General features: G+C 48.5%; 1 protein-coding gene across 2 annotated transcripts in view; it reads right to left on the bottom strand.

Annotated features, from left to right (window-relative positions):
- Window positions 1-391: 391 nt before the first annotated feature.
- LOC139765839 (uncharacterized) overlaps window positions 392-11,065 on the bottom strand; it is an 86,551-nt gene continuing 75,877 nt past the window's right edge. Inside the window, exon 10 of one of the 2 annotated variants that reach the window (XM_071693670.1) lies at window positions 392-756. The gene's annotated coding sequence lies outside the window, so the exon portion shown is untranslated. Of the gene's footprint in view, window positions 757-3,983; window positions 4,405-11,065 lie in introns of those variants that run through there. The other variant, XM_071693671.1, reaches the window with a different exon arrangement.

Here is an 11,065-nt window from a genome sequence, read left to right as displayed (position 1 = left end):
GAGACGTTCGCCAGGGTTGTTTACTAGGTTTGTGAGAAGTTCGCCAGGGTTGTTCACTACGTTTATGAGACATTCGTCAGGGTTGTTTACAAGGTTTGTGAGACGTTCGCCAGGGTTGTTTACTAGGTTTGTGAGAAGTTCGCCAGGGTTGTTCACTACGTTTATGAGACATTCGTCAGGGTTGTTTACTAGGTTTGTGAGACGTTCCCCAGGGTTGTTCACTACGTTTGTGAGACGTTCGCCAGGGTTGTTTACAAGGTCTGTAAGACGTTCGCCAGAGATGTTCACTGGGTTTGTGAGACGTTCGCCAGGGTTGTTTACTAGGTTTGTGAGACGTTCGCCAGGGTTGTTTACTAGGTTTGTGAGACGTTCGCCAGGGTTGTTCACTAGGTTTGTGAGACGTTCGCCAGGGTTGTTCACTAGGTTTGTGAGACGTTCGCCAGGGTTGTTTACCAGGTTTGTGAGACGTTCGCCAGGGTTGTTTACAAGGTTTGTGAGACGTTCGCCAGGGGTGTTCACTGTGGCTGTAAGACGTTCGCCAGAGTTGTTCACTGTGGCCGTAAGACGTTCGCCAGAGTTGTTCACTGTGGCCGTAAGACGTTCGCCAGAGTTGTTCACTGTGGCCGTAAGACGTTCGCCACAGTCGTTCACTGTGGTCGCTGGCGAAAGCCATCGGTCCGTGGAGGTCTTCGCTCTCCCCCCCTGTCATCCCATATTAGATGGTCCGGGTCCTACCATAAGACCCAGGTGAGGGTCCTGGGTTCGAATACGGGAGGCCTGAGATCACTATTTCCACCAGCATCAAAATCACTTAAGACTAAATCACTTAAGACTAAATCACTTAAGACTAAATCACTTAGACTAAATCACTTAAGACTAAATCACTTAGACTAAATCACTTAGACTAAATCACTTAGACGAAACCCAGACCATAATATGTCGTAAAATTATCGTCCTAACCTCATCATTCTTATATATATATATATATATATATATATATATATATATATATATATATATATATATATATATATATATATATATATATATAAATTACATATGATTTAAGAGTTACAGGTTTATCCAGTATGTGCAACACGTACAGATAATGAAAGCATTTTTGACAGTTTAAAAATGACTGGTTCGTATATTTGAGGTTTCGGTTTCTTGCTAATTATAGTCTGGACTCTGTATGGTACCAGTGTATGGTACCTCTGTATGGTACCACTGTGTGGTAACTGTATGGTACCACTGTGAGGTGGCACTGTGTGGTACCTCTGTATAGTATCAATGTATGGTACCTCTGTGTGGTACCACTGTATGGTACCTCTGTGTTGTACCTCTGTGTGGTACCTCTGTGTGGTACCTCTGTATGGTACCTCTGTATGGTACCAGTGTGTAGTACCTCTGTATAGTACCTCTGTATGGTAACTCTGTGTGGTACCACTGTATGGTACCAGTGTATGGTACCTCTGTATGGTACCACTGTATGATACCACTGTCTGGTACCTCTGTATGGTACCTCTGTGTGGTACCTCTGTATGGTACTAGTGTGTAGTACCTCTGTATGGTACCTCTGTGTGGTACCACTGTCTGGTACCAGTGTGTAGTACCTCTGTATGGTACCTCTGTGTGGTACCTCTGTGTGGTACCACTGTATGGCACCTCTGTATGGTACCTCTGTGCAGTACCTCTGTGTGGTACCTCTGTGTGGTACCACTGTATGGTACCAGTGTGTAGTACCTCTGTATGGTACCTCTGTGTGGTATCTCTGTGTGGTACCTCTGTGTGGTACCTCTGTATGGTACCAGTGTATGGTACCTCTGTATGGTACCTCTGTGTGGTACCACTGTATGGTACCAGTGTGCAGTACCTCTGTATGGTACCTCTGTGTGGTGGCACTGTGTGGTGGCACTGTGTGGTACCACTGTGTGGTACCTCTGTATGGTACCTCTGTGTGGTACCTCTGTGTGGTACCTCTGTGTGGTACCACTGTATGGTACCTCTGTATGGTACCTCTGTGTGGTGGCACTGTGTGGTACCACTGTGTGGTACCTCTGTATGGTACCTCTGTGGTAAATCTGTGTGGTACCACTGTATGGTACCTCTGTGTGGTACCTCTGTGTGGTACCTCTGTATGGTACCTCTGTGTGGTACCTCTGTGTGGTGGCACTGTGTGGTACCACTGTGTGGTACCTCTGTATGGTACCTCTGTGTGGTACCTCTGTGTGGTACCTCTGTGTGGTGGCACTGTGTGGTACCACTGTGTGGTACCTCTGTGTGGTACCACTGTATGGTACCTCTGTGTGGTACCTCTGTGTGGTGGCACTGTGTGGTACCACTGTGTGGTACCTCTGTATAGTACCAATGTATAGTACCAATGTATGGTACCTCTGTGTGGTACCTCTGTGTGGTACCTCTGTGTGGTACCCCTGTGTGGTACCAATGTATGATACCTCTGTGTGGTACCTCTGTGTGGTACCCCTGTGTGGTACCAATGTATGGTACCTCTGTGTGGTACCTCTGTGTGGTACCACTGTATGGTACCTCTGTGTGGTACCACTGTATGGTACCTCTGTGTGGTACCCCTGTGTGGTACTTCTGTATGGTACCTCTGTGTGGTACCACTGTATGGTACCTCTGTGTGGTACCACTGTATGGTACCTCTGTGTGGTACCCCTGTGTGGTACCTCTGTATGGTATCTTTGTGTGGTACCTCTGTGTAGTACCTCTGTGTGGTGGCACTGTGTGGTACCACTGTGTGGTACCTCTGTGTGGTACCACTGTATGGTACCTCTGTGTGGTACCTCTGTGTGGTACCACTGTAAGGACGGAGGTACCAGATGGTACACACTGTAGCAGCAGTGATGGTACACAGAACAGTGACGGTACACAGAGAACAGTGATGGTACACAGAGAACAGTGATGGTACACAGAGAACAGTGATGGTACACAGAGAGCAGTGACGGTACACAGAGAACAGTGACGGTACACAGAGAACAGTGATGGTACACAGAGAACAGTGACGGTACACAGAGAGCAGTGATGGTACACAGAGAACAGTGACGGTACACAGAGAACAGTGATGGTACACAGAGAACAGTGACGGCACACAGAGAGCAGTGACGGTACACAGAGAACAGTGATGGTACACAGAGAACAGTGATGGTACACAGAGAACAGTGATGGTACACAGAGAGCAGTGACGGTACACAGAAAACAGTGACGGTACACAGAGAGCAGTGACGGGTACACAGAGAGCAGTGACGGTACACAGAGAACAGTGATGGTACACAGAGAACAGTGACGGTACACAGAGAACAGTGACGGTACACATAGAACAGTGACGGTACACATAGAACAGTGATGGTACACAGAAAACAGTGACGGTACACAAAGAACAGTGACGGTACACATAGAGCAGTGACGGTACACAGAAAACAGTGACGGTACACAGAAAGCAGTGACGGGTACACAGAGAGCAGTGACGGTACACAGAGAACAGTGACGGTACACAGAGAGCAGTGACGGTACACAGAGAGCAGTGACGGTACACAGAGAACAGTGACGGGTACACAGAGAGCAGTGACGGGTACACAGAGGGAGAGGCTAGGTCTGTGTCCCCTGCTGTGTCTCGCTTCCTGAGTGACAGCAGTGAACTGGGTCACTGTTTGAGCCTATGACGCATCCCTAACATTGACCTGTTGGCCAGCAGTGAAAAAAACTGGTTCGAAAGTAGTCTCGGGGTGGTGTTGGTAGTTGTTCGCTGGCCTCGTTTGGTAGTTCATGGCCTCGTTTGGTAGTTCATGGCCTCGTTTGGTAGTTCATGGCCTCGTTTGGTAGTTCGTGGCCTCGTTTGGTAGTTCATGGCCTCGTTTGGTAGTTCGTGGCCTCGTTTGGTAGTTCATGGCCTTCGTTTGGTAGTTCGTGGCCTCGTTTGGTAGTTCCTGGCCTCGTTTGGTAGTTCATGGCCTCGTTTTGGTAGTTCCTGGCCTCGTTTGGTAGTTCCTGGCCTCGTTTGGTAGTTCCTGGCCTTCGTTTGGTAGTTCCTGGCCTTCGTTTGGTAGTTCCTGGCCTCGTTTGGTAGTTCATGGCCTCGTTTGGTAGTTCCTGGCCTCGTTTGGTAGTTCATGGCCTCGTTTGGTAGTTCCTCGTTTGTCTACACAAGTGGTAGTCTGGTCGTGGTGCTGGTAGCTCCTGGCCTCGTTCTCGAACGCAACTTGTGGTCTCGTGGTGTTGGCCTCTGGCCTCGTGGTCTATATATATACCACTCGAGACAATTTTTCAGTCCTAAGACCCAGAATGGCATTTCGACGAAGACCATCCATTGGACACCCTTCCAAGACGGAGGTACGATGGAACACGGTCCAAGTATCGAACACCTCGCTGTGGGGGCGAGCGAGTCTGGCACGCAACAGAAACACAATGGTAATCAAAGTAATTAAAAAAATGTATATCAAAAGTAAAAAATGGTATTGATAAAGGTAATCAAAGTAATTGAAAAAATATATTAAAAGAAAAAAAATGGTGTTGATAAATACTTTAATCTTTGAGCAGTATTCTTACGAGGGTGTATCATAGTGCCATGTTCACTATGTATATATATATTCACCATGTATATATGTTCACCACGTATACATGTTTACCACGTATATATGTTCACCATGTATATATGTTCACCATGTATATATGTTTAACACGTATATATGTTTACCATGTATATATGTTCACCATGTATATATGTTTACCACGTATATATGTTTACCATGTATATATGTTCACCATGTATATATGTTCACCATGTATATATGTTCACCATGTATATATGTTCACCATGTATATATGTTCACCACGTATATATGTTCACCATGTATATATGTTCACCACGTATATATATTCACCATGTATAAATGTTCACCACGTATATATATTCACCATGTATAAATGTTCACCACGTATATATATTCACCATGTATATATGTTCACCACGTATATATGTTCACCATGTATATATGTTCACCATGTATATATATTCACCATGTATATATGTTCACCATGTATATATGCTCACCATATATATATATATATATTCACCACGTATATATGTTCACAATGTATATATGTTCACCATGTATATATGTTCACCATGTATATATACCGGGAGCGATTGGAAATACATATGCCATATGTGAGGTGGGGACATATTATGTGCCCCTACCGGGACCCACCCCAACACCTACATAAATCAATCTCTCTCTCTCTCTCTCTCTCTCTCTCTCTCTCTCTCTCTCTCTCTCTCTCTCTCTCTCTCTCACACACACACACACACACACCTACATAAATCTCTCTCTCTCTCTCTCTCTCTCTCTCTCTCTCTCTCTCTCTCTCTCTCTCTCTCTCTCTCTCTCTCTCTCACACCTACATAAATCTCTCTCTCTCTCTCTCTCTCTCTCTCTCTCTCTCTCTCTCTCTCTCTCTCTCTCTCTCTCTCTCTCTCTCTCTCTCTCTCTCACAGCCACTGCCTACCATACTATCCAGTGGCTACGTCACCCACTTGCCCTCCACACGCAGAACTGACATATTGCCCTCCACCCTGCCCTCCACCTTGCCCTCCACCCTGCCCTCCACCCTGCCCTCCACCCATCTCAAGAGGAACTTGAGTATATAAGTTGAACAGGGGGAGGGAAGGGAAGGGGGAGAGAACAACTTGAAGAGGTGGGGGATGTGGGTTTTGGGGGGGGGGGGGGGTAATCGCAGCTGTAGTATTGATGGGGGGGTTGAGGAAGGGGGGGGTAAAGGTTGAACGAGTGTCTGTGTGTGTGTGTGTGTGTGTGTGCGCGCGCGCGCGCGCGCGCCCGTGATTGGAGCCTCCTACGTAAAAATGAAAATAAAAAATAAATGAATATCACAATTGCAACATCGACTACCCACATCTCCATTCCCTCCCTCCCAGCATGGGCGCCATGCGATAGACCAGCTCTATCCATCTGTGAAATGGGGGGCCCCGCATTGGGCCCCGAATTCTTGGGCCCCGCATTGGGGGCCCCGAATTCTTGCCCCATTCACGTGGGAGGGGAAGGTGTACACGCCAAGTTTCCGACGGAGTTGACGTGGCTATGGGGAGGCTCCCAACCCCCCCATGTGAGTTCCCAACCCCCCCATGTGAGTTCCCAAACCCCCCGTGTGAGTTCCCAACCCCCCCATGTGAGTTCCCAAACCCCCCGTGTGAGTTCCCAACCCCCCATGTGAGTTCCCAACCCCCCATGTGAGTTCCCAAACCCCCCTGGGTGAGTTCCCAACCCCCCTGGGTGAGTTCCCAAACCCCGTGTGAGTTCCCAAACCCCCCGTGTGAGTTCCCAACCCCCGTGTGAGTTCCCAAACCCCCCGTGTGAGTTCCCAAATCCCCGTGTGAGTTCCCAATCCCCCCGTGTGAGTTCCCAAATCCCCGTGTGAGTTCCCAACCCCCCCATGTGAGTTCCCAAACCCCCCGTGTGAGTTCCCAACCCCCCATGTGAGTTCCCAACCCCCCCGTGTGAGTTCCCAACCCCCCACGTGAGTTCTCACCCCCCCCGCACGTGAGTTCCCAACCCCACGTGAGTTCCCAAAGCCCCAACACCGCGTGAGTTCCCAAGCCCCAACACCGCGTGAGAGGTCCCTTGCCCTAACCCCCTTGCTCTAACCCCAAGCGGGAGTTCCCAAAGCCCCAACCCCGTTGGAGAAGTCCCTAGCCCCAACCCCCGCTAGAGAGGTCCCTAGCCCCAACCCCCACCTGAGTTCCCAAGCCCCAACCCCCGCTGAGAGGTCCTAGCCCCAACCCCACCTGAGTTCCCAAGCCCCAACCCCCGCTAGAGAGGTCCCTAGCCCCAACCCCACCTGAGTTCCCAAGCCCCAACCCCCGCTAGAGAGGTCCCTAGCCCCAACCCCACCTGAGTTCCCAAGCCCCAACCCCCGCTAGAGAGGTCCCTAGCCCCAACCCCGCTAGAGAGGTCCCCAGCCCCAACCCCACCTGAGTTCCCAAGCCCCAACCCCGCTAGAGAGGTCCCTAGCCCCAACCCCGCTAGAGAGGTCCCTAGCCCCCAACCCCACCTGAGTTCCCAAGCCCCAACCCCCGCTAGAGAGGTCCCTAGCCCCAACCCCCGCTAAAGAGGTCCCTAGCCCCAACCCCACCTGAGTTCCCAAGCCCCAACCCCCGCTAGAGAGGTCCCTAGCCCCAACCCCCGCTAGAGAGGTCCCTAGCCCCAACCCCACCTGAGTTCCCAAGCCCCAACCCCCGCTAGAGAGGTCCCTAGCCCCAACCCCCGCTAGAGAGGTCCCTAGCCCCAACCCCACCTGAGTTCCCAAGCCCCAACCCCCGCTAGAGAGGTCCCTAGCCCCAACCCCCGCTAGAGAGGTCCCTAGCCCAACCCCACCTGAGTTCCCAAGCCCCAACCCCTGCTAGAGAGGTCCCTAGCCCCACCACAGGGGACCACAACCAGCCAGTATTGGTCTACTGAAGCGGTGTGGTCCGTCAGGCTTGACCACGGACCCCGGGCACCAGATAAAGGACGTCAAATTCAGTGGAAAATAAAGTGGTTATCGAACAAGTGGGTTTTTTTTCCTTCTCTCTTTTTCTCCCTTTTCCTTTTTCATGTCAGATTACCTCAAGGTGGGGAAGGGTTTTTAACACCTGACCACCACTGAGCGGAGAGGGTTCGAATCCCGCTGGATTACATGGGTCTAAATGGAGGGGTGGTTCTCTTTTTTTTTTTTATAACCTACTCTCTCTCTCTCTCTCTCTCTCTCTCTCTCTCTCTCTCTCTCTCTCTCTCTCTCTCTCTCTCTGCCGTTCGTACAATCACCACATCACACAGACCAGCCAACCATGGCCCAGTGTGTGTGGTGCAACCACACCACACAGACCAGCCAACCATGGCCCAGTGTGTGTGTGTGTGGTGCAACCACACACACACAGACCTGCCAACCATGGCCCAGTGTGTGTGTGTGTGTGGTACAGCCACAGTAACCCACGAACCATGGCCCAGTGTGATGTATGGATACTTAAAATATCATACACCAGCTGGCAACAGTGATCATACACCAGCTGGCACCAGTGATCATACACCAGCTGGCACCAGTGATCATACACCAGCTGGCACCAGTGATCATACACCAGCTGGCACCAGTGATCATACACCAGCTGACACCAGTGATCATACACCAGCTGGCACCAGTGATCATACACCAGCTGGCACCAGTGATCATACACCAGCTGGCACCAGTGATCATACACCAGCTGACACCAGTGATCATACACCAGCTGGCACCAGTGATCATACACCAGCTGGCACCAGTGATCATACACCAGCTGGCACCAGTGATCATACACCAGCTGGCACCAGTGATCATACACCAGCTGGCAACAGTGATCATACACCAGCTGGCACCAGTGATCATACACCAGCTGGCACCAGTGACCATACACCAGCTGGGGCGAGACCCAGTGGCTCATAGCGTGGTAAATGGGAGACACGCGACCCCCACCCAAACGACCCACAATTGTGGCCATTACCCACAACTTGATCATTTCTCTCGTAAACACAGGTCGTGGAGAGGGAAGGGGGGTTGAAATGGAAGGGGGGCCCCTCTTCCGACCTTACAGTGGAAGGCCCCGTGCATAGGGCAAGCCAAGGGGGGGTTAGAGGGTTGGAAACATGGACAATACCTCACCTCTAACCTTCAACACAGAACCGAGGTGAACAACACGGGAAAGGCAAGTTTCATAATGGATGTCAAAAGCGAAGGAGCTTATTAGCAATTTGCTATGAGGGATGGAGGGAGGGAGGCAGGGAGGCACCCTAAACAGCCACTGTTGGTTGTAAAGGCGTTCAATAGACCGCCACAGGTTCGAACCCTGGTCCCGGCGGTGTGTCCCACAGTTCATCGGATCTGCTAGCTGTTCATCCGATCCTGGGTGAATGTGGATCAACAGGGGGGTACCTAGCACAAGCTAGTATATGTATTTAACGTAAGAGAAAATGGACTTAAGACACTCAGTTGGCGTTGCTGTCGAAGCTAATATATATATATATTTATATTTATTTATTTTGCTTTGTCACTGTCTCCCGCGTTTGCGAGGTAGCGCAAGGAAACAGACGAAAGAAATGGCCCAACCCACCCCCATACACAATGTATATACATACACGTCCACACATGCAAATATACATACCTATACATCTCAATGTACACATATATATATATACACACAGACACATACATATATACCCATGCACACAATTCACACTGTCTGCCTTTATTCATTCCCATCGCCACCTCGCCACACATGGAATACCATCCCCCTCCCCCCTCATGTGTGCGAGGTAGCACTAGGAAAAGACAACAAAGGCCCCATTCGTTCACACTCAGTCTCTAGCTGTCATGCAATAATGCCCGAAACCACAGCTCCCTTTCCACATCCAGGCCCCACACAACTTTCCATGGTTTACCCCAGACGCTTCACATGCCCTGATTCAATCCATTGACAGCACGTCAACCCCGGTATACCACATCGATCCACCTCACTCTATTCCTTGCCCTCCTTTCACCCTCCTGCATGTTCAGGCCCCGATCACACAAAATCTTTTTCACTCCATCTTTCCACCTCCAATTTGGTCTCCCTCTTCTCCTCGTTCCCTCCACCTCCGACACATATATCCTCTTGGTCAATCTTTCCTCACTCATTCTTTCCATTTGCCCAAACCATTTCAAAACACCCTCTTCTGCTCTCTCAACCACGCTCTTTTTATTTCCACACATCTCTCTTACCCTTACATTACTTACTCGATCAAACCACCTCACACCACACATTGTCCTCAAACATCTCATTTCCAGCACATCCATCCTCCTGCGCACAACTCTATCCATAGCCCACGCCTCGCAACCATACAACATTGTTGGAACCACTATTCCTTCAAACATACCCATTTTTGCTTTCCGAGATAATGTTCTCGACTTCCACACATTCTTCAATATATATATATATATATATATATATATATATATATATATATATATATATATATATATATATATATATATATATATATATATTCCTATGAGTCCAAGGGGAAAATGAAACACGATAAGTTCCCAAGTGCACTTTCGTGTAATAATCATATATATATATATATATATATATATATATATATATATATATATATATATATATATATTATATAAACCCAAACAACACAATCCCCTTCACCACATTAACAATAGAATAAATAATCAATACAGAATGTCCAGGGGAAGAGCCACTGGTGCTGGCACCCCGAAAACCGACTCGCATCGAGGAAGAGAGAAGAGTAAGAGGTGACCCCAGGCCACAACCTAACCACCTCTGACCCACATGACGACGTAAGACAATGAGGGGCTGGAAAACCTCTCCCCCCCAAGCCAGAGGCTACAACGCGAAATTGCACAAGGCATCGGTGGGAAAAGAAAAATGGATGACTAGGTGGTTTTAGGGTAGGAGAAATGGCATAATGGAATACACTGACATATGAGACAGTGAAACAGCACCATCATATAGTTTAGAAAAAACAAAAAACACAAAGGCAGTAGAGAAACTTGAGGAGGTATACCAGCCCTACCAGTGTCCAAATCCCTCCCTAGATGGATAATGTGACAAGCACACACACACGTCTGGCAGCTACGGCCCTGGAAAGTCGTTCGTACCTGGAGATCAAAAATTATTTACCCAAGCTCTTTTATCAGTCCTAAAGCAGATCTGATTCCACTTGTCCTTACACAGGAGTAGGAGGAGGATCTCATATTAGTGAAGCAGTGGATGTAAGAGCATCAGGGGTGACTTCAATAGCCGAGCCAACACACTAAGGTACGATCGAGCGATATATATATATATATATATATATATATATATATATATATATATATATATATATATATATATATATATATATATATATCGTCTTTTCGATGTATATCAACTGACTGTTATATTACTCTCTTGTGTCTCCCCTGATGATGTGATTATTACATGAAAGTGCACTTGGGAACTTTTCGTGTT

The sequence above is a fragment of the Panulirus ornatus genome, chromosome 56, assembly GCF_036320965.1.
Source record: "Panulirus ornatus isolate Po-2019 chromosome 56, ASM3632096v1, whole genome shotgun sequence".
NCBI lineage: Eukaryota > Metazoa > Arthropoda > Malacostraca > Decapoda > Palinuridae > Panulirus > Panulirus ornatus.
Note: the sequence above shows the minus strand (reverse complement) of the source record. Positions and strands in the feature narration are given on the sequence as shown.